This window comes from Thermobia domestica, chromosome 1 (assembly GCF_964235325.1).
Source record: "Thermobia domestica chromosome 1, izTheDome1.hap1.1, whole genome shotgun sequence".
Lineage (NCBI taxonomy): Eukaryota > Metazoa > Arthropoda > Insecta > Zygentoma > Lepismatidae > Thermobia > Thermobia domestica.
In genome coordinates this window covers 307,775,627-307,781,303 of record NC_137454.1, presented here as the reverse complement: position 1 = coordinate 307,781,303, position 5,677 = coordinate 307,775,627, and the positions used below count along the sequence as shown (strand labels likewise).

At 35.8% G+C, this 5,677-nt stretch overlaps 1 non-coding gene across 1 annotated transcript; it reads right to left on the bottom strand.

The window, feature by feature from the left end:
- Positions 1–2,099: 2,099 nt before the first annotated feature.
- TRNAH-GUG (transfer RNA histidin (anticodon GUG)) lies at positions 2,100–2,171 on the bottom strand. The gene has a single exon. It is a non-coding gene; the product is annotated as a tRNA-His (tRNA).
- Positions 2,172–5,677: the final 3,506 nt, after the last annotated feature.

Genomic DNA, 5,677 nt, shown 5'->3' with positions numbered 1-5,677 from the left:
ATTGACAAAAGTGAAGCGCCTGCCGTCACAATGCATGCTGTAGGGAAAGTGTGAGCTATTTTATGGAATATTTAATCTCCTGTGCTGTCAGCAAATTCTGTTTGCAAGATGACAAAGGACGGAAGAGTTTGAGCATTTTTCACTGATGGAAAAGTGCTTTATTGCCAGATTTGTGAGAAGGGTGTCTCATGCGCTCAACGTTCCCAAGTTGTGGAACACATATCCACATCACGCCATCAGACCCGAGCTTCAAAACCTAAACCACAAAAGCAGTTGCTAGTAACTGAATCTCAAGCTCAAAGTAGTCCAGGACCACGGAAGTCTCAGTTTTCAAGTGATCTGTGCCGTGCTATGGTATGTGCTGATATCCCTATTTGGAAACTAAACAATAGGTCTACAGTACTTCGTGAATTTCTGCAACAATACACACACGAAACAGTTCCAGATGAATCTACAATCAGAAAGCATTTCGTGCCTGATTTATATGTGGAAACAAAGAACTCTATTCGTGGGAAAATCGGTGATGGTCCTATTTGGTTGTCAATTGACGAAACAACTGATGTAGAGGGGAGACATGTTGGTAATGTTGTAATAGGTTTGTTGAAAGATAATTAATGAAGTCAGCAAGCCTATCCTGTTAACTAGTGATTTGTTGTCGCGATGCAACCATCAAGCCATTGCAAAACTCTTTAATGATGCTATAGGACTATTGTGGCCTGATGGTATCAAGCATAACAATGTCTTCCTTCTAGTGACTGATGCAGCACCGTACATGTGCAAAACTGCAGAAGCTTTGCAAGTATTGTATCCGAAGCTGTTACATCTAACTTGTCTTGCCCACGCATTTTATCCTGTTGCAGAATGTGTTTGTTCTAGATTTTCACATGTGCATGCATTAATTTCAAATACAAAGAAGGTATTTTTGAAGGCTCCCAGTAGAGTTGAGAGATTTAAAGAACTGTTCCCTGAACTACATCTTCCTCCTCAGCCGGTACTAACGAGGTGGGGAAGCTGGATTGATGCTGTGTGTTACTATGCTACGAACTTCGATGCAGTAAAACAAGTGTTACAACATTTTGATTCTGAAGATGCATCTTCCATAGAAATAGCGAAACAAATGTTTGATGACGGGAATTTTAAGCATGATATTGCCTACATTCAGAGCAATTTTTCGTGTCTCAGTAGTACTATTGAATCCTTGGAGAAATAATCATTTAGCCTTCAAGACAATCTTGAAATTGTTCGCTCAACAGTTGCTATGTTAAGTTAGGTTAGTATCCGTTGTACAGGTAGGCGGGCCAGTGTTTTATAATCCTTCCGTAATGTACAGTTGAACGATCTTTGGATGATTTCTGAAAGTATAAATATGTAGCAAGACTTTGTGTGAAGTGAAACGACCATTTAGTGCATAGAAACTCTTTTATACACGATAACAAGATAAGTTTTCTGACTGAAAATTTGAAACTCATTCTGTTTCTTAGTGTTGCGGAGATCGTGCTGGAAAAGTAACAGGTAGTAAACACTGTAATTGAATAAATATTGTGTTTACACGTTAAATGTAGAAAACGTAATAGAAAATGCTGGTATTTTCATTTTACATATTTTGCTCTTTTGGAAGGGTTTTATTACATATTTTTGAGATTTTATGTGCATATATATGTACATATTTTCATTGTTTTTAGTACATAATTATCCGGGCCCTAATTATTATTATTATTATTATTATTATTATTATTATTATTATTATTATAGGAAGTACAATATACTTCTACTTCCGAATTTTCACAACTTCGGAATTACAATAAAAGGCCAACCTAATAGTAACATTTGGGATATTGGAATGTAATTAAACAAGTAAAGGATGCTATTTCAAATTATATTGCAGATTTTTTAAATGATGTTTATCATTCTAAACAGCAATCTTCAAAATATGCAGATTTTTTGTATGTTTTGTTCTTTGAAATCTACATCTACTCTGAAAATCTATTATGATAGAAAGCTAGGAGAGCAGCGTAAGATAAGATAATAAAAATAAATTAAATTTGATTTCAAAAACAAAATAATAAAATCTGAAAATAAAATTTTAAAAATTAGCCACTTGCCGTGACCAGGATTCGAACCTGGGTTATTGCGGCCACAACGCAATGTCCTAACCACTAGACGATCACGGCTACAGAGGCAGTCAACTAAGGTGTTCCATGTTCGTTACTTCACGAAATTTGATTTAATCAGTTCGAGTGAAAATTATGAATGGTGCAATATAATGCGTACTCAAGCATGCAGTGAGTGAAGTAGAGTCAGTGTTGCAGACATGACGTGACAAAAAGTTTCTGTAAAGAAATTATTAGCACTCACCTTCGGTCCCTTTCTTATGCCGTCAGTCATCACTGCTCCCAGTAAACTCTTCCTGGACTTCTGCAACTTCTAATTCAGCATGTTGCCCCTTACAAGTAAGGGACCATATGGTTGTCGCGCAAATCAGTTGCAGATATACGCCATCTGATTGAGTATGGAAAGATATGGGGAACGCAGAAATTTAAGGTGCTAAGGGCCATAGGGGGCGGAGCAAGGAAAGGGGAAACATTGAATGTCGACAAAATTGAAAAAGTCAGGAATGACGGGAAAAGTTAATTTCTTGCAAGCAGGGAAAGAAAGTCAACCAAAAGAAAGAAACTAAACATAACAAGGGCATTAAGGACGAAGAAAGATCATAATCAGGGTTGCCATCCGGACCGCAGTTTTGCCAGCGCTGCATAACATTGATATGGAAGGTATAGCACAGTATAGCAATTCATGCAAAAGGAAAAATATTAGTAACACACAAAAAAAAAGAAACAATTGAAAAGGCTCTGTACACGTGCGTAAAAATGTTTAACGTAGTCTTGAGTGAATATTACACCAACGTGAATACAGATGGAGGGAAACAGAGAACAGTACGCACCATTTGTAGTTTAATTGCAGTTGACGTGAAGATCACGAATGAATGCCTGGTCAACACACAAACATTTCTCGCAGTGAGCACAGCGGATGAAAGCAAGTTGGTCGCACGCGTCTCTGCAGCATTCCTCTGATAGTCCTTTTTCAAAGCAATATGTGGAAGGTGTTTCAAACTGTCCAGGATGTTCAATGGGGTAGCCACATTTGAGAAACGCAAAGGGTATCATCTTTTGGAATCGCCTAGAGGAAAACTGGTAATGAACAAATGATTGAAGGTGGAGAAAGTTCTCACGTTGCCACACATTAATACTGGAGAACACTAACGTATCTGTGATGAACTTCACCATGTTTTTGAATGGACGAAAGAAGAACACATCAGCAGGTTGTATAAGGCCTGTACATTTTGGAGGAATCAGCTTTTTGTAGAACTGAACAGCGTCAGGAACTGACATGTTGTAAAGAGTGTCATCCTCGTTTGGAGTCCAAGAGTCAACCCCCTTCACTTTCATGTCTATATTTGTCCTCTCTCATGTACATTATTCACTCACGACTATCGTTAAACATTTTAACGCACGTGTACAGAGTCTTTTCAATTGTCTTTTGTGTTACTAATATTTTTCCTTGTACTACCATGAGCAAAATAAATGACGCGTCTCTTTATTTTGAAGTTTTTTGAAAATATCTCCGTTTTCTTTATATGTTCGAAATTTCGGAAGGTTTCCCCAGGAGGACAGGTTAATAACAAACCCGCTTTTAATATTTGTGTTAGATATTAGCTTAAAATAAAGAAATTAGAAGCAAAAAACATTAAATCGACAGAAATCTCGAGAATTACCAACTCTGCTAAAGTGGGAAATTTTCAAGAACATGAGGGAATTCTGCATTTCAACACGAAGCAGCGACATCTATGTCATTGAGAGAAATGTGGATTAAATCTACAAACTAAACTTTTAACGAATATTTCTAGTATGTCTTATTATATGCATTATCTGCAAACTCCAAATATATGAATACATGCTAAGTATTAACATAAAGATAGAGCAAATAGTGGAAATTATCTATATGGAAAAGGACGAATTGGTAGGACGATCGTAATGAAATATCGTCTCTACCGGAACAGGCTCAGTTTACGTAAAAAAACAAATAGCTCAGTTAGTTAAAGCAACGAGTCTGTATGCTGAAGGTAGCGGGTTCGATCCCGTGGAACTGCCGTTATCATTTTTATCACTACACTACGGTTATTTTTTTATTTTTTTATTTGGGAAAGAATCAAATTGTAACGTATGTGTAAAACTCATGACGATACCAAAAAAAGAAAAAATGCTGTTGTCGCACTTGTATTAGCATCCCTAATTTTGTTTGCAAACAGTTTCGTAATTATTTCCCCTGTGCTCACTGCTCACCATATGCTCGCTGGCGCATAACGAATGTTTCCCAGTAAATGTTAATTCTAATTTGGAGAATTTTATAAAGTTTCACAATATTTCTCACTAGATAGTCTTCTATCTACGTGTTTGGATATTTTGATAACAGATTTCCCTATTAAATGTTTAATTTTCCCTAGATGTTTAATTACGGAAAAGTTTTACAATGTATTTGTATTGAATTGAAATTGTTTTGAATTTACTACATAAGGTAAGTAGACCGAAGGAGGAGAACTCAAGTAATTGATATTCTACGTAAAAGCAACCTATTGTAGAATAATGATGCTTCTTACCTTCAGCACATAATCTTTACGTTAGAGAGTCAGACAGAGAAAAATCCTGGTTTTTCCTCCTCTATGACCACCCATCTTAAACCTCTACATATCATTGTTCGTCTCACAAAATTTCGGTGCTCCAAAAACATTCAAATAATAATAATAATAATAATAATAATAATAATAATAATAATAATAATAATAATAATAATAATAATAATAATAATAATAATAATAATAATAATAATAATAATAATCCTGAATATGCCATCCTTACATAATGTAGGATATCTTAGTTTCCTAGTTTAAATCTTAAAATATCTTAGTTTAAAATGCTTTCTTTAGTACTTATTTGAGCAACCATGTAGGAGGAGGTACGACTTTTTATTTTGCCCCTCTCATTTCAGTAGCCTTCCAACAGAAAGTAATTTTTGATAAGCAGGACAGACAAAATGAATAAGAAATATATTTACAGCAGCCTCTCCCCTTTCATGATTGGAATATCACGTAATATTTTTTATTCTACGAAAGATGGCGCTGTGCGGTTAGGGGTAGGTAACTAAAAAAATACCTAATATATAGCGCCCCTTGATTGTAATATTACCGCTTCTTTATTTGTACGAGGGAGCCCCTACACAATCAAGGGTGACAAAAAGAATAGGAAGAGTGTCTATTGATTCCAGTGGTGGATCCAGCACGAACTCCTGGGGGAGGGGAGGGGAAGTGAAACATTCTTTTGATGATGTGAAGCTGTCACAAATTACCACTTAACTAAACTAAACAATAGTGGGGGGAACCGGAACCCAGTCAGTTTAAATTGATGTAAAAGTTAATTTTTGGCTTCATATTAAAGTTTTTTTTTTCAAGTGAGAATTTCAGTCCAAGTGGTCAATGATCAAATCTCGTGGAGCTCTTCAGTGTAGGCTAATACGGCCCCCTTATGAGAAAAGGCAAAATTATTAACATGTTTATAACTTTCGAATTTTTCGTCTATTTTAAAGAAATATTTTGCTTCGTATTAAAGTGTTGGTTCCAAATGAC